General features: G+C 40.3%; 1 long non-coding RNA gene across 1 annotated transcript in view; it reads left to right on the forward strand.

The window, feature by feature from the left end:
* Positions 1–17,167, forward strand: part of LOC117360310 — a 64,102-nt gene extending 46,935 nt beyond the window's left edge. Inside the window, exon 3 of the long non-coding RNA XR_004539406.1 lies at positions 16,162–17,167. This is a non-coding gene — a long non-coding RNA (uncharacterized LOC117360310). The remainder of the gene's footprint in view (positions 1–16,161) is intronic.
* Positions 17,168–21,974: the final 4,807 nt, after the last annotated feature.

Here is a 21,974-nt window from a genome sequence, read left to right on the forward strand (position 1 = left end):
ACGCTAGAAGAATGGGCCAAAAAGTGGCAAATGAGCTTTAACGTAGGGAAATGCAAGGTCATGCATGTAGGGAAAAAGAACCCAATGTTCAGCTACACAATGGGGGGATCACTGCTAGGGGTAAGTAACCTTGAAAGAGACCTGGGAGTGATGGTAGACACAACTTTGAAGGCATCGGCACAGTGCGCCACAGCCTCAAGAAAAGCAAACAAAATGTTGGGTATCATTAAGAAGGGTATCACGACCAGGACGAAGGAAGTCATCCTGCCACTGTATCGTGCAATGGTGCGCCCGCATCTGGAATACTGTGTCCAGTACTGGTCACCGTACCTCAAGAAGGACATGGCGGTACTTGAGGGAGTCCAGAGAAGAGCAACTAAACTGATAAAGGGTATGGAAAACCTCTCATATACTGACAGACTGAAAAAGCTGGGGCTGTTCTCCCTGGAAAAGCGGAGACTTAGAGGAGACATGATAGAAACCTTCAAGATCCTGAAGGGTATAGAAAAGGTAGACAGGGACAGATTTTTCAGATTATGGGGAACCACAAGTACAAGGGGGCACTCAGAGAAATTAAAAGGGGACAGGTTTAGAACAAATGACAGAAAGTTCTTTTTTACCCAGAGGGTGGTGGATACATGGAACGCGCTTCCGGAGGCTGTGATAGGCCAGAGCACGTTACAAGGCTTCAAAGAAGGTTTGGATAGGTTCCTAGAGGATAAAGGAATTGAGGGGTACAGATAGGAGTAGAGGTAGGTCATAGTGATAGTCTGGGACCACTGCTCAGGCAGTGGGTCTGATGGGCCGCCGCGGGAGCGAACCGCTGGGCGAGATGGACCTCTGGTCTGCCTCAGCGGAGGCAACTTCTTATGTTCTTAAGATACATTGAAACCCTTGGCTCAATGTGCGGTGGTGGCTAAGAAAGCAAATAGAATATTAGGAATTATCAGGAAAGGAATGGGAAACAAAGATGAAAATGTTGTAATGCCCTTGTATCTCTCTATGGTAGGGCCATACCCCGAATACTGTGTGCAATTTTGGTTGCCGTATCTCAAAGATATAGCGGAATTAGAAAAGCTATAGATAAGGGTGGCACAAATGATAAAAGGGATGGAATAACTCTATGAAGAAAGGCTAAAGCAGCTAGAGCTCTTCAGCGAAGAGAAGAGACAGCGCAGGAGAGAAGAGAAGAGACAGCTCAGGGGAAATATGATAGAAGTATATAAAATGCTAAGTGGAGTGAAATTAGATGTAAATTGCTTGTTACTCTTTCCAAAATTACTAGGACTAGGGGGCATGCAATGAAGCTACTAAGTACTAGATTTAAAACAAACCAGAGAAAATATTTATTCACTCGGTGTGTAATTAAACTCTGGAATTTGTTGGCGGAAAATGCTGTGAAAGCAGTTAGCTTAGCAAGATTTTAAAAAAATATTTGGATAATTTCCTAAAGAAAAGTCCATAAGCCATTATTGAGATGGCTTTGGGGAAACGCACTGCTTATTCCTAGGATAAGCAGCATAAAATCTGTTTTATTCTTTGGGATCTTGCCAGGTACTTGTGATCTGGGTTGGCCACTGTTGGAAACAGGATACTGAGCTTGATGGACCATCAGTCTGTCCTAGTATGGCAGTGGTTCCCAAACCTGTCCTGGGGGACCCCCAGCCAGTCAGGTTTTCAAGATATCCCTAATGAATATGCATGAGAGAGATTTGCATACCTGTCACTTCCATTATATGCAAATCTCTCTCATGCATATTCATTAGGGATATCTTGAAAACCTGACTGGCTGGGGGTCCCCCAGGACAGGTTTGGGAACCACTGTAGTATGGCAACTCTTATGTTCTTAACACAGAAGCACTTACCACCACCTAAATAGGAGGCATTAAGATGCCGAGGAATGCAACAGTGCATGTCAAGCTTAAGTTAGGCATGAAAATGACAAAAAAATCCATATACTCTAGTTCAGGGGTAGAGAACTCCGGTCCTCGAGAGCTGTATTCCAGTCGGGTTTTCAGGATTTCCCCAATGAATATGCATTGAAAGCAGTGCACACAAATAGATCTCATGCATATTCATTGGGGAAATCCTGAAAACCCGACTGGCATACGGCTCTTGAGGACCGGAGCTCTCTACCCCTGCTCTAGTTAGTAAACAAACAACAAAAGTTGATTGATAACAATTTCAAAAATATCAATATCACTACAATTAAAAAAAAATTGTGTTTATATCAATGTTCCAATGTATCAATACATCTTATAATATAAGTGCTGACTGAAAACATCCCCTTAAAGGAGGAAAAAAGCTTTACATTAACAATAAACAGTAAGGGCTCTTTTTACTAAGCTGTGATAGCGGTTTTAGTGCGTGCTAAAATTCTGCATATGCTAAAAACGCTATTACGGCTTAGTAAAAGGAACCCTAAGTTTTGTGGCTCCACATCATTCTTGTCTTGATTGGGCTGAGAACTTTTCAGCAGCCCCTTGTAAGTGGATGTTAATATACTATACCTGCCATAGAACTGGTATAAGTGCAAATGCCTAAGTGGGACATGTCCATGCACTATTTTCAGTATGCTGCAAATTACAAGCATAATTGAGAGTCCCAACAATATCATGCCAATGTTCTTCCCCTGCCTATACAAATACATGCTATGTAAGTTAAGTGGATATTTACAGAATAGTGCTTAGGAAGCAAGCTGACATACATCAAACGACAGAGTCATCCAAAATGCTGCAGTCCGTCCCATTTATGGCCTCAAGAAATCAGACCATGTAAGCCCATATTACAGAAAACTACACTGGCTGCCTGTGGAAGCAAGGGTCATTTTCAAGTTTGCTTGCCTTTGCTTCAAAACCATGACAGGTTCATCCCCAACCTATCTGTCTCACCAATTCGAATTCCCAGGCACAACTAATACACGCAGTATCTACTTGTTCGCTTTTCCATCCCTAAAGGGCTGCACCTACAAGAGATACCTCGATAGAACACTATCATTCCAAGCAGGCAAATGGAACAAATGTCTAACCAACTTCATCTCAAACGTACTCTCGTACCAAACGTTTAGAAAGTAAATAAAAACCGAGCTCAATTTTTCCAGTTTTTCATAATTTGCTATATGGCAACCCCTGTCATGATGAGCAATAATTTATTATTATTAGAAGAGATTTGACTCTTAGCTTTCATGTAAGTACCAATTAACACAGTGTCATATAATGCCACCGGATTTTCCAGTAGATTATTCAATGAGCTCTCATTGAAAATGAAAGGGCTTAATTTTGTGAAAGAAAATAAAAATATTTTTTTTTAAAAGTACTACTTAATATATTATAATAAGATAGGATTGCTTATCTTTAATGTATCCCATAACGAGCACAGAGGTAGATAGCAATTATGATAACTTACTTAGAGAACCGTTAACCACTTTCTATAAATTCTCCACAAAGCTTCAATCTCGTCCAGAAGTCTTAGACACCTGCATATGAATAATGCTCTGCAACTGGAAAAGAAATATTGCATATATGGGAAGAAATAGACAGACAAATGACTGGATCAATGACCAGCCCTGCAGGAGATTAATATGGAAGAGATTGTATCCTCCATTGAGCAGCTCTACCTATTTCCTTTTAAATCTCAATTTTGTTTTTATTATTATTATGCAGTTCCCTAAATGGGTTGTAACTGGCTGGTTAATCCATAAAGCTATTATTGCCTAATCTTTGATTAGGAAAGCAGCATGGGGAGGCTCTGATTGCGTATCTCACTCATTTTTACTGCTCCTGATCTAGAGCCAGAATCGATACCCTCCCAATCTTTGCTAACTCCAAGGCTCTTGATAGGCAGCTCAGATCAGCATTTCAAGGAGAATTTAAACAAAAACGTGCCCTCTCAGTATGAGCCGTGCGCTATAGCTAATTTGTAATATACTTGTTCTGTAACCATTTGTGCTGCATTTACTGTTACCTTTTTTTTTCAGTATAATGCATATAGAAAGATCTATATTACTATTTGCATTAACAGTCAGAGGAGATCATTATGGACAGATTGTGTAAGTCCTCAAAGAGTTGTAGCATGAATGGACTCGCACAATACCTTGTGCTGAAAAACTGCACATGGCCACGGGAGACGCTAAGATTCAAAGTCACCACAATAATTCCAAAGCTGCTCACAGTGAAGTTGCTATGAGAGTCCCAGTTCCGGCCGTAATCTTACCTTCTGTCCATGGCTCTAAACTGATTCCTATAAGATAGGAATTGAAAATCAAAATTGGCTTTGCCTAGCTCTGATGTGATGAAGTCATTTTGCATTAAATATATTTACTTAAGGATACAACGTTTAGCAGACTTTTGTATTTGTAGACTACATACCTTTACAGTTAACAGCTTTAAAATTAATCAGTAATACACATTTTTCCTATTTAATTGAAAATTTAATCTCCATTACATTTGTGTTAGTCTCCATATCAATGTGATTCATTTATTATGACATGGTCATTCTCGGAGTTCTCTGGTATTTATAACAATGCTAGAAAACACCAGACAGAATCCTTTTGATAGTTTGACTTCTAGTCTAGTACTATCAGACTGTTGCTTGGGGAATTTAGGCATTATTTTGAACCCAGTCACCATCAGGGTAAAAGTGACTAGGGATTGTTCCTTCCCAGACTAGACACCAAGAAAACTCCTGATAGATGCCATGGGGATCAGGGGATGAGAAGATCCCTGTTGGAAGAATCAGGAAGTAGGAGGTTCTCCTGGTTGGGACTAGTGCGTAGCTGGTGAGAGAATTAGGGTAGGCAGGTTATTTCTTACACCATAGTGGCCTCTTTAAGCTTAATTAAAAAAAAATTGTGGCAAATGTGCTGACTGTGGTTAGAACCCTGCTATTAGAACTGGGCCCGATGCTCTTGAGGGAAAAGTTAATGTCTTCTCAAAGCTGCTGGGTTTTTTTCCATGAATAACATAGGGCTCCTTTTACTAAGCTGTGATAGTGGCTTTAGCGCATGCTTAGCGTGTGCTAAATTGCCATGCGCTAGATGCTAACACCAGCATTGAGCTGGCGTTAGTTCTAGCCGTGAAGCGCAGGTATAGCGCGTGCTAAAATTCTGCGCTCTAAAAACGATATCGCAGCTTAGTAAAAGGAGCTCATAGTTTCTGAGGTCAAATGCAAGCTGTGTTAATCATTCTGGATAATACTAACTTGGTTACCATTCATTTGCATACTTTATGATTAAGTGACTTAAGCTGAGCTTAAAATTGTGCATTATGAGAAACTAACAAATGTGTGGACAAATGCAAAGTGACGTATATTGGGAAGAAAAATCCAAACCATAGTTTCTGGATACTAGGGTCTACCTTGGGCATCAGCACTCAAGAAAAAGATCTATGTGGCATCATGGACAATATGCTGAAATCTTCTGCTCAATGTGCAGCAGAGGTCAAAAAAGCAAACAAGATGCAAGGAATTATTAGAAGACGTATGATAAACAGGACTAAGAATGATATAATATCTCTGTATCACTCCATGGTGAAACCTCACCTTGAGTATTGCATTCAGTTCTGGTCTCCTTATCTCAAAAAATATACTGTATGATGTCACTAGAAAAGGTTCAAAGAAGAGCAACCAGGATGATAAAGAGGATGGAACTCATCTTGTATGAGGAAAGACTAGAGGTTAGGGCTCTTCAGCTTGGAAAAGAGAAAGCTGAGGGGAGATACAATTGAAATCTACAAAATCCTGAGTGGTGTAGAATGGGTTACAAGTGGATTGATTTTTTTTTTTTTTTTACTGCATCATGATTTACAAAGTCTAGGGGATAGTCGATGAAGTTACAGAGTAATACTTTTAAAACCAATAAGAGGAAATAGTTTTTTCACTCAGAGAATAGTTAAGCTCTAGAACGCGTTGCCAGAGGATGTGGTAAGGGAGGTTAATGTAGCTGTTTAAAAAAAAGATTTGGTCAAGTTCCTGGAAGAAAAGTCCGTAGTCTGCTGTTGAGACAGACATGTGGGAAGCCACTGCTTGCCCTGGATTGGTGACATGGAATGCTGCTACTATTTGGGGGTTTTCCAGGTACTTGTGACTTGGATTGGCCTCCGTGAAGATGGGATACTGGGCTAGATGTATCATTAGTCTGAACAAGTAAGGCTATTCTTATGTTTTTAGTCTGCTAAGAATGCTAGCCCCTACATGTCTGACTTGTTCTGTGCATTTCTGTTTTGGACTCCCCCCCCCCAAAAAAAAAAAAAAAAAAAAAGGGTTCAAAAAGGCAGATACACTGAGCATGAAACAAACAAACCACCAAAGATAGATGTTTTGGAGTTTTGAAAATGGGCATGTTTGACACTGGATTTTTGAGCATGTTCCACAAAATGTCAAATTCAGATTTAAATGTCATATTGAAAATGTCCCCTATATCTGTGAAATATGTTATGACTAGAAAATCTTGCATTTCGGTGGCAGGGCCATTACTGTGGAATGGAATCTCTGATGTGATACATTTATATAAACATTTTACACTTTCGGAAGTTGCTCAAAACTTTTTTTTTTTAAATTCAAGTGTTTACTCAATATTAGAATTTTCCACTTAAATGGAAGACAATTAAACCAATTTAGCATGCGCTAACTAACTTAGCGCGTGCTAATCAATTAGTGCGCACTAAATGCTAAGGCGCCCATTATTTAGCATTTTGAATTTGGTCTTGGAGGATGAGATGTAAAGCGTCAGCATCTATGAGACAAACGTGTTTGTTTGTTTTTTTTGTTTTTTTTTGTTACATAGGACTTTCTTGACCCCAGTTCATTTTCAGAAGTTAGATAGTTCTAAATCTAACAGATGCTGGCACTGTCATCTTGAAATAGGGACATCGGATCATCTGTTGTTCTATTGTCCTTTAATACTTAATTTTTGGAAGTCGATATGGGGACATACTAATACCACACTGGATTCAGCGATTCAGTTAACCTATAATGTAGTCATCTGTGGAACGTTATTGCATATTAAACCGCCATTGGACCAATATAAATGCCGGCTTTTCCTTATTATAACCATGCAAATGGTTACTCACAATTGGAAAAATTGGGATCGCCTTAGTTTTCCTTTTTGGTGAGCGAATTTATGCTTATGGTACAGGTATGAGAAAATGAACGCTGACATGTTGGAGCATAATAATTTATTCAAATTGGTTACTTCGATATAGTTGTCTTATCTTTAAGTTTTTGTTGATTTGCACACACAACCAGGGAAGGATGGTAAGTTGGGAGGGAGGGGGTGGCTATCTCTTTGCTTTGTTTTAATCCTTGATTGAATGTATTATTCTTTGTGTACAGTACTCCCCCGTTCCAGAAACCCCCGCGAATCGTGAAAAACCGTAAATATGGTTTTTCAATGGGGGAGACTGGAGAGGGCAGCGGGAGAGGCAGGAGAGAGCAGCCGGTGTGCCGGCGAGTGCAGGAAATCACTCGCTATATTCTCCAACCGCCTCTTCCTGCACTAAGTCAGGCTTTACCAATGAAGAGCTGCATGTCAAAAACAGCTCCTGATTGGATAAGGCCGACTTAGTGCAGGAAGAGGCGGTCGGGGCATACAGCGAGTGATTTCCTGCACTTGCCGGCGCTCCAGCTGCTCTCTCCTGCTGCCCTCTCCTTGTCAGTAGTTCACGGTTGGAAAATACCGCGAATGACTGGGACCGCAAACCGCCGACCGCGAACGACCAGGGGAACACTGTATTGTTATTGACTGATTATAAGTGCTTACTCTGATGATTGATGTATGTATAATGTTCTGCACTTTTTGTTGGCCTTGAAACTTAATAAAGTTAAAAAAAAAAATACTGAATCCAGCATTGTGCTTTCTTTGAGTATTGTGTTTTATATTGTTCCATGCTGATTGGATTTTCATTGATGGTAAATATTACAGATATTATAAATGAATATATTTTCATATAAGAGGATTATTACATATTACATATAGTTAGGCTTATTTGTCACCCACTTAGCACTTGTCCTCTTTCAATTTTATTTGCCATTTAGATGCCTATCCTCCAGCCTGGTGAGGTATGTTCCACAATCTGCTCATGAGATATATTTTAACAGCTTTGAATAATTTTATATGCAGTAATTTGCAAATGCTCTCACCTCACTTGTTCCTTTTTCTGAGTCATGCATGTACAGGATGAAGAGCATAGATGCCAGTATTAATCCTTCAAACACTATTCATTTCTCTCTATTGGGAAAATTGATAATGCCCTCCAACGTTTAATTTCCTGCCTCTTGAGTGGTCACCAACCAAAAGTAGACCATCCTCATTTGCACTGTGACACGTGCATTTTCTGAGAAGTATCCAATAAGATATTTTGAGAAATGCTTTTATTTCCCTGCCTTCCTGCTTCTACTTTTTGTCTGTGCCAGATTGATTTCCTTTTATCTGGACTTGATTTTCCAGCACTTTTTTCTAATGTTTGCATATTCTTGAATTCTGCAACATTTTCTCTATCAATAATCTTTTGGCCCATTACCTGCCAGTTTAACCACTGACTTAGTAGCTTATAAGAAGATGGAGGGGCATTTTCGATATGACATCCAAATCTGAGCTTGGGAGCTTTGTGAAACACACACAAAACTCCAGAAGCAAATATGACCATTTATGAAAGAGAAAAAAAAAAGAAGCTATATTTCTGTTTTGAAAATGGCCATTTCTTAGATGTGCTTTTCTTCAGTTTGTATCTTTTTTAACCATAAAAAGAAACCACATCCAAAAGAAAAACATACAAAACAACCCATCAGGATATAGCAGGGGGGCCACCATTTTTAGTAGACTGGCCACACAGATATCCCAGCAGAGCAGAGAGGCACCTTATGGAGAACTGCAGTGAGCCAAAGGCTGAGTGCAATTGTATTTTTACCAAAGGCTAAACATTGCACTGGCGGACCGGGGTTTGAACTGGCTCCAGCTTGGTCCCTGGGGACTAAAACATTGCACTGGCAGACCCGGGGTTTGAACTGCAGTGAGCTTCATAAAAAAAGGTCCAGGTAAACATCTCACCTCCAAAACCCACCCCAAACTTATTGGACACAACTGTACACTGTACCAAAAGCTCTTATGCCTGCAGGCATAATCTGTATGTATGTACAGTGGGATCTGGTTGGATTTTGGAAGATTCACATAATCCACCATAAGTTGTAGTAGTTAGAGTGAGATATGGGTCTGGGTCCCCTTCTCTATAATCCACTGCATCATCCAGTAGGCTACTCCAGGAACTTGCTTGCTGCAATTACTACCACTATTTATCATGTCTATAGTGCTTTTAGACTTACGCAGTGTTATACATTAAACATGTAAGAGGTCTAGCCCCAAAACATCCAAACCTTGCACTGAACATTTTCTAAAGTGTTTGATTATTGCAGAAAAAATCTAGATCATAAGCCCGCACAAGTCCCATCCAAACCACGCCTTCAACATACCCTCTTCAGATTTAGATGCACTTCAGACAACCACCATAGAAATCTGTCTAGATTAGAAAATGGGTTTTGAAAGTAGTGAATTGGAAGGTTTTGGCAAGCAAAATGTCCATCTGCCCCTGTATGCCATTCTTTGCATGTTTTTCTTTTTTTCCTAAAAGGCAACCTATGGAGTAGCGTTGTTGATCAGTCATGGCTATATCGGTATGTTTAGCTTTTAACATATATAGATATATTAAACTGAAGTGCTATATATAATTTAGACACGTGGAAGGGCATTTTCAAAACATACTTCTAAGTCCGATTCGGATGTATGGCGCTAGCCCTCCAAAGTCGACAGTAAGAAAATGCCTATTTACGAAAGCAAATCATCATATGCTTAGAATTTTTTTTTCAAAACTTCTGTCTGGACGTCCAGGCCTTTGGGACACCCAGACCATCAGGACTTCTATCTTTATACCACATTTTCAAACAAAATTTCATCCACATCCCAAACACCCAGAAAAAGACCATTTGAACATGGACTAGCCACCCTGTAATGGACTGGCCACCCAGACATGGCAACAGAGCAATGGGGTACCTTGGAGGGCACTGCTATGAACTTCACAAAACAGGTGCCAGATAAACATCTCACCAGAACTCTCTTATAGGTTATGGTGAGCCACCCAAAACACTCACAAAACCCACTATACCTACCTATATATAAGCTCCAAAACCCTTATGGCTGCAGTTGGCACCTATATGGCAGTAGAGTAGGGTTTGGTTTTTTTTTTTTAGTGGACTCACATTTTCCACCATGAATGTAGTGATTAGAGTGGCTTATGGGATTTGCTACTCCTCTCTATCCCCCTGTTTTACTAAGGTGTGCTAAGTGTTTTAGTGTGCGTTTAGCATGCGCTAAATCTACATGCGTGCTAACGCGTCCACAGACTAACATGTACCCATTAGTGTTTAGCAAGTGGTTAGTGTGCTCTAAAAAGCATAGTGCAGCTTAGTAAAAGGAGCCCTATGGTTTACTAGCCCACCAGGCTACTTAAGACACCTATGTGCTGCTCTACTGGGCTTTCATATATCAGGTGCTGATGTCCTGGAGACAGGTATGTACATTTGTATAATGATCCTTTTGGGTGTGAGGGGGTCCATGAGCATTGGGGTGTGTAGGGGTGTCTTACCTCGATGCATGCAGTGGTCATCTGGTCAGTTTGGCCACCTTTGAGGCACTTAGACCTTCTAAAACTGGTCTAGTTCCAAACAAATAAGTTCTGTCCAGGATGTCTTGCAAAATGTTTGATTATCGCAGCAAAATGTCCATGTCTAACCCATCCTTAACACTGCCCAAAGCCCGCCCATAACACACCTCCACCACACCCATCTCCTGCTCTGAACGCACAGAGGCTGGAACACCTCACTACAGAAAGACGGTTTTGATTTTTGGCACTTGGGACGTCCTGGCGATTAGGATGTCCAAGTGCTGATTTAAGATGCTTTTTGGACATCTATGTTTTTGGATTATGGGTCCCTTCTGTCAAATCCTGGTCCTGTAGCCAGGAAGTGAAATCAGAATGGAACCAACGCTGGCACAAGCAGCAAGTGGAAGAAGCTGATAGTGTCAACAAAAATTTAAAGAGATACATAGGAAGGGAGAGGAGAAGAGATGTCGGCGCCCCCCCCCCCCTTTTTACTGAATGTGAGACCAAACGAGTACAAGAAGATTAGCACATGACTGCGTTAAAAATGGTCTTAGCATGCAGGAAGGGAAGGACACACATAAGAGCGAACTTAGTAAAAGGATTCCTAATAGTGCTAACTGCTAACATGTCATGAAAATTACATTAGTACACAATTATACTACCAATAACTGTTCTAACAACTGCCTTCACTCTGTCTAGAAAGTTTCAATAAGTTGCCTCTGATTTCAAGACCCTACTTCACACCTCATTTGACCTCTTCCCACACCTGAACTCCTGCTTTAGATACTGGATTTAATTTTAGATATAATTATGCACCATTTCCAAATTTGAGACATGGACATAGTAACATAGTAACATAGTAGATGACGGCAGATAACGACCTGAATGGCCAATCCAGTCTGCCCAACCTGATTCAACCCAAATTTTTTTTTAAATTTAATTTAATTTTTTTTTTAATTTTTCTTCTTAGCTACTTCTGGGCAAGAATCCAAAGCTCCACCCGGTACTGTGCTTGGGTTCCAACTGCCAAAATCTCTGTTAAGACTTACTCCAGCCCATCTACACCCTCCCAGCCATTGAAGCCCTCCCCTGCCCATCCTCCACCAAACGGCCATACACAGACACAGACCGTGCAAGTCTGCCCAGTAACTGGCCTAGTTCAATATTTAATATTATTTTCTGATTCTAAATCTTCTGTGTTCATCCCACGCTTCTTTGAACTCAGTCACAGTTTTACTCTCCACCACCTCTCTTGGGAGCGCATTCCAGGCATCCACTACCTTCTCCGTAAAGTAGAATTTCCTAACATTGCCCCTGAATCTACCACCCCTCAACCTCAAATTATGTCCTCTGGTTTTACCATTTTCCTTTCTCTGGAAAAGATTTTGTTCTACGTTAATACCCTTCAAGTATTTGAACGTCTGAATCATATCTCCCCTGTCTCTCCTTTCCTCTAGGGTATACATATTCAGGGCTTCCAGTCTCTCCTCATACGTCTTCTGGCGCAAGCCTCCTATCACTTTCATCGCCCTCCTCTGGACCGCCTCAAGTCTTCTTACGTCTTTCGCCAGATACGGTCTCCAAAACTGAACACAATACTCCAAGTGGGGCCTTACCAATGACCTGTACAGGGGCATCAACACCTTCTTCCTTCTTATTTCAGGAACAGTTGGTAGGTCTATTTCACAAGAGATAAAGTCGTTTAGTTATAACCGAGATATTGGACAATGAAGTGCCTTGCCAAAGGTGACAAGAGATATTAATAGGAGAACCATGTTTCTCAACTCGATGCTCTTCTAGAAAATGACTTCTCTGTAGACATGTAGTTGCATAATAGAAGATAAAATGCCTAGAAACTGAAATCAGTTGCTTTGAATGTTGACTTCTTTTTATTTATTTCAACTTTCTTTATTGATATTTTGAACTTGACAATGTATACATTTGAAAAATCAAAAAAACTATATGAAAATACACTATTAACATTAGAATTATTACAATAAAGATTTTAAATCCCTTCTTAACCTATAACAGTAATGATGTTATATTATACTCTCAATATTATAAAATATTATGAAATTTATACCTCTAAATAAATAATACACCTCCTCCCCCACCCCTCAACCCACCCTGTTGACTTCTTTTTATTTATTTTGGAATGTATAATAGTACAAACTAAACTGTATGCCGTCATCTTTTCTAGTCAAGGAATACCATTTGCAGCTGAAAACTTTAAAGCAAGCAGAAATGAAAACAACTAATGCGTATTTCAGCTGAGACAAGGGATGTGAATTAAACAGCACTTTTCTTCTAGATATGAACCTGGCGACAATATTGTTGATAACAAGGTTTCATGCTACCTTGTGGCTTCTGGAATATTTAAAATGTAAATCCGAAAAGATAAGCAAATGTCAATATGTATAAGAGGATGATTTGAATTTAAATAAGTGAAAGCCATCTGCTTCCATTTGTTGTAAAAGTGAATTGTATACTGTACACATACTCACAAATACCCACAGGGATGTTATCAAAAGTTTTACTCCAAATGTGTGAAAACCCCGAAAGGGAAGTACTAGACAAAATAAGATTGTGCAGAACCAACAGGCAGGTATGCACTGTTTCATTCACAATTTTTGGGGGTGGGAGGGGGGTCCTGACCACAGGGGGAGTGTGTGGGAATCATGCATACATCCCCTCCAGCGATAATCTGGTCAGTTTGGGTATTTTTATGAGTACCTATTCATTGTTAAAACAGATCTAGCCTCAGACATCCAAATTGTGCTCTGGACATATTCTTAAATGTTCAATTATGGCAGAAAAATGTCAGTCATAAGCCCATATGCCACATCTCTACCATGACCCCTTAATATTTAGACGAACTGCTGATAAACAGCATAGATATCTGTCTAGAAAATAGGTTTCAGAAATAGCAAATTGGAAGGGTTTGGTGAGAAAAACGTCCATCTGCCCCCTTTATGCCACTTTTTGGACATTTTTCTTTTTTGAAAATGAGCCCCTTAGTCAGGAAGTGAAGTGAATAGCTGAATTGGCTTCCATTATTTCATAAATCATATTACAATATTATTCAAATTTACCATATCTGAGTTTGAGGGCTTCATATGGAAAACCTTGTTTAATTGTTATGATAGGATAGTGATGGATTGGTAGATAGATTCTGTATATGCATGAGACAGGTGTGGGCTAAAAGGTGTATATTTATCTGTATAATAATTATATATATATATATATATATATATATATATATATATATATATATATATATATATATATAATTTATTTTTTAATTTGTTCCCAGTGGCATAAGGTCATGGCCTTCAGGGTATTCAGTGAAGGCCCTGGCCACAGCTGCCGGCTCTGTGCTATGCTGCTTGTTAATGGCTTCTTGCCTCCATGCAAGCTGCTTGCTCCTGGATCCTTCTCCTTGCCCACACAGTCTTGAGCCTCATGCCTTCAGGGAATTCTCTCCAGATATTGAATCGCCTCATGGCTGACAGCTGACCAATCAGAAGCCTTCACAACATTTGGGCTCCTCCTCTTTAGCATCCTGCAGGACAGGAGTATAGTGGATTCAGAGCCCAGAGAAAACCCCCAAAAGCATTTCATCCCAGATAGCGTAGCTGGTTTTTAAAAAGTTTTGGACAATTTCCTGGAGGAAAAGTCCATAGTCTATTATTGAGAAAGACATGGGGGAAGCCACTGCTTGCCCTGGATCGGTAGCATGGAATGTTGCGACTCCTTGGGTTTTGTTCAGGTACTAGGGACCTGGATTGGCCACCTTGAGAATGGGCTACTGGGCTTGATGAACCATTGGTCTGACCCAGTAAGGCCATTCTTATGTTCTAAATTAATTGATTGGGCTGGCAGAATTTCTGAGCCTGTCCAACCAATCAAATTGAAACAAAAGCAAAATGCCCTTGGGGATTCTCTCCGAGCTCCAAATCCTCTGACAGCGTGAGGTGTGCCTGTGCTGACTGTACCAGTTTGGGTTTGCTCTCTGTGTCTGGCTGCCCCACCTGAATTCACCCAGAGCTCAGCCACTGGCATGTGGGAACAGTGCAGCCTAGCTACCGCCTGATGAGCAAGCACTGCAGCAGCCTGTGCCATGAAGGACGGGCTTTCCTGAAGCACACAATTGAGTGGCAACAGTGATAGAGTAGGAGTGGCGGAGATTGTAGCTGTTGATACTGGAGGTGGACGGCTCGCTTTGTGGCCAGAATGTGTGGGTGCTTCCCCTTTCACGACTATATTTTCAGTGTTTTCAATTAAATATCTATCTACTTCTGTCTGTCATATTCAATGCAAAGAAATCCGACCATGTCACCCCCTTGTTTCAAGAAGTTCACTGGCTGCCAGTGGAACACAGAATCACTTACAAAATTCTTCTGTTAACATTTAAGACTAGACAAAACAATCAACCTGATTTTATAAATAATCTTCTTACCCTTTATATTCCTTCTAGGTCCCTAAAGATCAACAGCTAATAACCTTTTCTCTATACAATGAGGTCTACTATCTTCTCTGTCACTGAAATAGTATTCCAAATTATTTACGCAAAGAATCAAATCTTAATAACTTTAAGACAAAGCTAAAGACATTTCTCTTCCTTGATGCCTTTGAGGCCTAACTGTCCTTTTAAGGGCAATCAAGCGAAAATACTATTGAGTTTAACAGCAGCCCTCCCTCTTGATTTTTTCCTTAATTGTTCTCTTTTACTTTGCCTAATGTACTGCTTGCCTTTTACCTTTTGTTCTTGTTTTTAATAGTTTTTATAGTTATAGTTCGGTGACTTATTGTCACCTCAAACTTGTATTTTAGTTAAAGTTTGTTCTCTGTTTTTACAAATTTGTACACCGTCTAGAAGGCTGATTGGGCCGTATAGGAAATTTTAAATAAACTTGAAACTTGTCTGTGGAGACCTGTATATCACACCAATATAAATACATTTTCCATTCCCCCTTTCCAGATTGATCCACATTGCCTCTACCTTACCCTGTAGATCCTGCAGTTGAGTGGCTTTAATATTATTTTAACAAATAATGCCACTGCCCTTCCTATTCTCCCTACCCTGCCTTTCCTGAACAGATTATAACCTTCTATAATTATATCCCAGTCATGGTTCTTTGTGAACCATGTCCCCATGATTGTCACTAAATCCTAATCAGCCTTTTCAATCACAGTCTCAGGAACCAAAAACTTATTTTCCATACTTTGGATACAACTATATGCTGCTTTCCAGATGTTTCCCTTTTTCCCCCCATTTGTGTAGAAGTATTTAATGCCAAAGTACACTGCTCAACGATGGAGCAGCTCCTACTTGGCTTTTATTGAAAGTTTTTTCTGCAAGTTTTTTGTTTTTTTTTAAGAAATCTGGGGTTGGTGTGATTATAACATTCAGTAAAAAAGAGTGTCCCCGGATAGGGTATGAATAAAGTTTTTCAACACTCATGGAAATGATTGCTTTTGTTTTCTCCCCTTCCCCCACTTATGACATCAGGAGGAGCAGCCTGTGATTCAAAGGTTCAAGGACATAAAGCCAGGATGTGAAGATAATATATACAGTATATGGAAGACCCCAACAATGCTGTTGAACTGGGAGATTATCTTTGGGACGTAAAGAGTGTGATTTCCCTGAGACAGCGGTGTTTTACAGCAGCAAAATGCTGTCAGCATTGGAGAGCAGAAAGATTAAGCAAAGATATCCTGGAGAGTTTTGTGTCAAAGTGAGAAAAGTCTACGAATACCATAGCAAGTATTGTGTGTGAATTATTGTTTCCTGTTGGACTGTCAAAAAGAGTGTGTGAAAATTTTCATGGTGTGAGTAGTCTGTTTAATTGAATAGCAGTTACACGGTTTGAAACATTTTGAAAATATTTAAAAATTTTGAGTGCCAGAGGGGAGGTTTCTATGCCAGTGACTGAGCTAGGGAGTATGGAGAATTTCTCTGTGTACCTCCTGTTAAAAATCTGAGGCTCTTTCTGCCCTCTGGTTTGGCTTGTTTACTTTCCACAAATGGCAATGGCATATGAATGAATATGTGTGAAAATGCTATAAGTTTATTAGCCTAGTAGGAGCTGTTCCTTCGTTGAGCAGTATGCTTTGGTGTTTATTGGGCCCTACTATTCCTGTGGATTTTGTTTTGGAGGTATTTAATGCTTCATTTGAGGGCTTATATTTACTTGGGGGTTTTGGTCACTCTTCAGTAGTTTAGCAAGGCTGCTGTAGACACTTCTTCCTTTCTTTGTTCAATACCATTTCTAATAAGCAACCCTTGGAAAATCATCCCATGGTCCAGGAAGATAAAACACTTTTAAAAATGATACCATCCACCAGCCACACATTCAGTCCTAATTCCTGTATCTTATCTACAACACTTCTCACTTCTGCAGTCCAGCTATTGGCTTACATATGACTTGCTCTGAACAGATTGAGAAGAATTTGAATCCTGTGTGAGGAGACAGATTACATTACTGATCAACTAGAAAGATGATCAGGGGGATCAAAATGGAACAAAAATATACAAAATCTCATCTATAGCAGTGCAATAAGTGTTCATATGAGATGAAAAGGATCTCAGAAACCTGCTTGTTAATCAGGAATAAACCTTAACCTGCTATAGGTAGGATCTTGTATATTTTTTGCTGAAGAAAGATTACATTCCCATTATGGATAGACCTGTTTGGATCCAGAGTCTGCATCTTTTCTGCCATGGAAAAGTTTGTATGACAAAAAAACACCCAACAATCCCTCAAAAAAAAAGAAGAAGGAAGAAACCAAAACAAAAATGGCACCGTGGAATTGATATTCTTGATGCAAAGGTTTATTGATAAAGAAAATCCAACAAGTAAAAACTGTCAGGTAATGCAGATATAAAACAGTCTGTAAATGATGTGGACCCAACACGGTCCATGTTTTGGCTACGATTGCCTTCTTTGGAGGGGGGTTCAAATTTTGTAAGCCATTGACTTGATTAAAAACCGTATCCAAATGTCAAGTCTTTCAAAAGGTCAATCTATATATATAAAATCGGATGTATGTATGTATGTGCCGCGATCACGCAAAAACGGCTTAACAGATTTGAACGAAACTTGGTATGCAGATCCCTCACTACCTGGGGTGATATGTTCTGGGGGTCTCACGGCCCACCTGCACATGTGGGCGGAGCTACAAACATAAAATCAGATTTCACCCATTCATGTCAATGGAAAAAATGTAAAACAGCTGCCAACGCAAAAACGGCTTGCCCGATTTGAACGAAACTTGGTATGCAGATCCCTCACTACCTGGGGTGATATGTTCTGGGGGTATAGCGGCCAACCTGCACACCTGGGCGGAGCTACAAACAGAAAATCAGATTTCACCCATTCATGTCAATGGAAAAAATGTAAAAACTGCCTCCGCAAAACCGGCTTGCCCGATTTGAACGAAACTTGGTATGCGGATCCCTCACTACCTGGGGTGATATGTTCTGGGGGTCTCACGGCCCACCTGCACATGTGGGCGGAGCTATAAACATAAAATCAGATTTCACCCATTCATGTCAATGGAAAAAATGTAAAACAGCTGCCAACGCAAAAACGGCTTGCCCGATTTGAACGAAACTTGGTATGCAGATCCCTCACTACCTGGGGTGATATGTTCTGGGGGTATCGCGGCCAACCTGCACACCTGGGCGGAGCTACAAACAGAAAATCAGATTTCACCCATTCATGCCAATGGAAAAAATGTAAAAAGCTGCCATTCTCACAGTAATTCAAAAACGTCTTGACCAATTTGAACGAAACTTGGTATGCAGATCCCTCACTATCTGGGGTGATATGTTCTTGGGGTCTTGCGACCCCCCTGCACATGTGGGCGGAGCTACAAACAGAAAATCTGATTTCACCCAATCATGTCAATGGAAAAAATGTAAAAAGCTGCCATTCTCACAATAATTCACAAACGGCTTGACCGATTTGAACGAAACTTGGTATGCAGATCCCTCACTACCTGGGATGATATGTTCTGGGGGTCTCGCGGCCCACCTGCACATGTGGGCGGAGCTACAAAGAGAAAATCAGATTTCACCCATTCATGTCAATGGGAAAAATGTAAAAAGCTGTGGGACCGATTTGAACGAAACTTGATATGCAGATCCATCACTACCTAGGGTGATATGTTCTGGGGGTCTCGCTGCCCACCTGCACACGTGGGTGGAGCTACAAACAGAAAATCTGATTTCACCCATTCATGTCAATGGAAAAATGTAAAGAGTTGCCATTCTCACAGTAATTTAAAAACGGCTTGACCAATTTGACCGAAACTTGGTATGCAGATCCCTCACTACCTGGGGTGATATGTTCTGGGGGTCTCGCGGCCCACCTGCACACGTGGGCAGAGCTACAAACAGAAAATCAGATTTCACCCATTCATGTTAATGGAAAAAATGTAAAAAGCTGCCATTCTCACAGTAATTCCAACTACCTGGGGTGATATGTTCTGGGGGTCTCGCGGCCCACCTGCACACATGGGCGGAGCTACAAACAGAACATCAGATTTCACCCATTCATGTCAATGGAAAAAATGTAAAACGCTGCCATTCTCACAGTAATTCAAAAATGGCTTGACCGATTTGAACGAAACTTGGTATGCAGATCCCTCACTACCTGGGGTGATATGTTCTGGGGGTCTCGCGGCCCACCTGCACATGTGGGCAGAGCTACAAACAGAAAATCAGATTTCACCCATTCATGTCAATGGAAAAAATGTAAAAAGCTGCCATTCTCACAGTAATTCCAACTACCTGGGGTGATATGTCCTGGGGGTCTCGCGGCCCACCTGCACACGTGGGCGGAGCTACAAACAGAACATCAGATTTCACCCATTCATGTCAATGGAAAAAATGTAAACAGCTGCCATTCTCACAGTAAATCTAAAACGGCTTGACCGATTTGAACGAAACTTGGTATGCAGATCCCTCACTAACTGGGGTGATATGTTCTAGGGGTCTCTTCACCCAAAAATGTATATGTTCTTGCTCCTGGAGGTGAAACTAAAAATGTTGTTTATAATCAAGTTTTGTGTTAGTTGTATTGTATTCATTTTGTCAAATATTTCACATTATAATTTGAATATTGTACTTTTTATAAAGCTGTATAATTTCATTCACGACTATAAAGTATCTTTATTTGAATCCATTTACAGTGTTATTGCTATAATTAAATACCCGTGCAACGCCGGGCCATCAGCTAGTACTATATAAAATGGTCTAAATGCGGCAACCAGGGGTTAAAAGTAGAAAAAAATTGTATCTCTGTAGCTTTAAGAATTCTGAGCTGTAAGTGTCACTTTTATTTTTTTTTTATTTTATTTTTTTTAAATTTTTTTAATTTCTTTATTGATATTTTGAACTTGACAATGTATACATTTGAAAAATCGAAAAAAAAAACTATATGAAAATACACTATTAACATCAGAAATTATACAATAAAAATTTTAAATCCCTTCTTAACCTATAACAGTAATGATATTATATTATACTCATCAATATTATAGAATATTATGAAATTTATACCTCTAAATAAATAATACACCCCCTCACCCACCCTGGATGTGCAAAGGAATAGAATTTTGGACAGCTCAGTTCTTTTTCAGAAAGTGTACTAATACTGCCAAGGAGAGCAGTTGGAGAGTTTACTGTTGATAAGAGAGGTGGGTTTTAGTGTTTGTGACTGGCAAAAGGAGTTTACTTGTGAGAATTAAATGTTTAAAGGTGAATTTTCAACTTATTTAAAATTTGGTTCCAGTTTCCTTGATTCTTAAGGAGAAGCTATATGGTTGTAATGATACAATAACAATTTTGTGTTTCATTTCTGAGCTGTGGTGGTTAGGATCTGACCGATGACAAGTTAAAGAAATAAAAAGTGTCAATTTTAAATCTTTATTCAATCAAATTATATTTCATAACAAATACATATCTCTTCCCCCCTCTTATAAACACAAAAATTACAATCAACAATAAATTAAATTAAAGATATTTCCCCGTCCTGGATGTGTATAATCAAAGGGCAAAATCAATAATCACTCCTTACAGAATTTTGTCAATGGTTCCCAAATATCCTTAAATTTCCTATAATGTTCCAGTTGTATGGCAATCATACATTCCAGTTTAAAAGTGTGGCATAAAGATTCCCACCAGAAACTATAATTTAATCCGTACCAGTTTTTACAGTTCTTCAAAATACAGTGGTACCTTGGATTACGAGCATAATCCGTTCCAGGAGCATGCTCGTAATCCAAAATGTTCGTTTATCAAAGTGAGTTTCCCCATAGGAAATAATGGAAACTCGCTTTGATACGTTCCACCCCCATTCCCCCCTCCACGAGAACCGGCATTGCTCCCCCCGAAGGCACCCCCTTGCCTCCGCGATTGGGCACCCCTCAGCCGCTGCTTACTGTCATCTGGGCACTGGCACCAGCATGTCCTGTGCGTTGGTGCCGGTGCCCGAAGATCGGCCTCCTCTTCTTGCTGGGCCTTGAGCATCTGCGCATGCTCAAGGACTGCGAGTTCACGGAGAGAATGTAAACTCGCAGGCCTTGAGCATGCGCAGATGCTCAAGGCCCAGCAAGAAGAGGAGGCCGATCTTCGGGCACCGGCACCAACGCACAGGACATGCCGGTGCCAGTGCCAGATGACAGTAAGCAGCGCCGGGGGGTGCCCAATCGCGGCGAGGGGGTGCCAGATCGCGGTGGGGAGGGTGCTGGATCGCGGCGGGGAGGGTGCCGGATAGCGGGGGGAGGGTGCCGGATCGCGGAGGGGGGGCGCTCATAAATCGAGCCATGCTCAGTTTCCGAGGCGCCGATTTGCGAATGTTTTGCTCGTCTTGCAAAACACTCGCAAACCGGTGCACTCGTAAGTTGTATGGCAACTCCTGTCAAAGAGAAGTTTGTTGTTATGGGAAGTTATTGGGCTTTTAGCCCCAAATAGCACTGCTTAACCCACCCCTCCTTCCAACTTCATCGATTCTATAGTGGATAAGTGTATTTCCCAGATATAATATATATCCGTATCCTATCGTTTTTAAAAATTAAGTGTTTTTTCCCTCTTAACAGGATGATTGAGCCCATTGACATTTAAGGAAAACAGTTTAAGATTCATTATTAATTTTTAAAATTGTAATACTATGAAGATATTCTAAAAATGTATTTATCCTTAAGAGCACCTTTAGATCCATACATGTCCAGAACCCCTTTATAAAATCCCCTTGTCCTCCCCCTCCCCAACCCTCAAAATCACATGATTGTTTGAAAGTGCACATATAAACTAGTAGC

The sequence above is a fragment of the Geotrypetes seraphini genome, chromosome 1 (genome assembly GCF_902459505.1).
Source record: "Geotrypetes seraphini chromosome 1, aGeoSer1.1, whole genome shotgun sequence".
NCBI classification, from domain to species: Eukaryota; Metazoa; Chordata; class Amphibia; order Gymnophiona; family Dermophiidae; genus Geotrypetes; species Geotrypetes seraphini.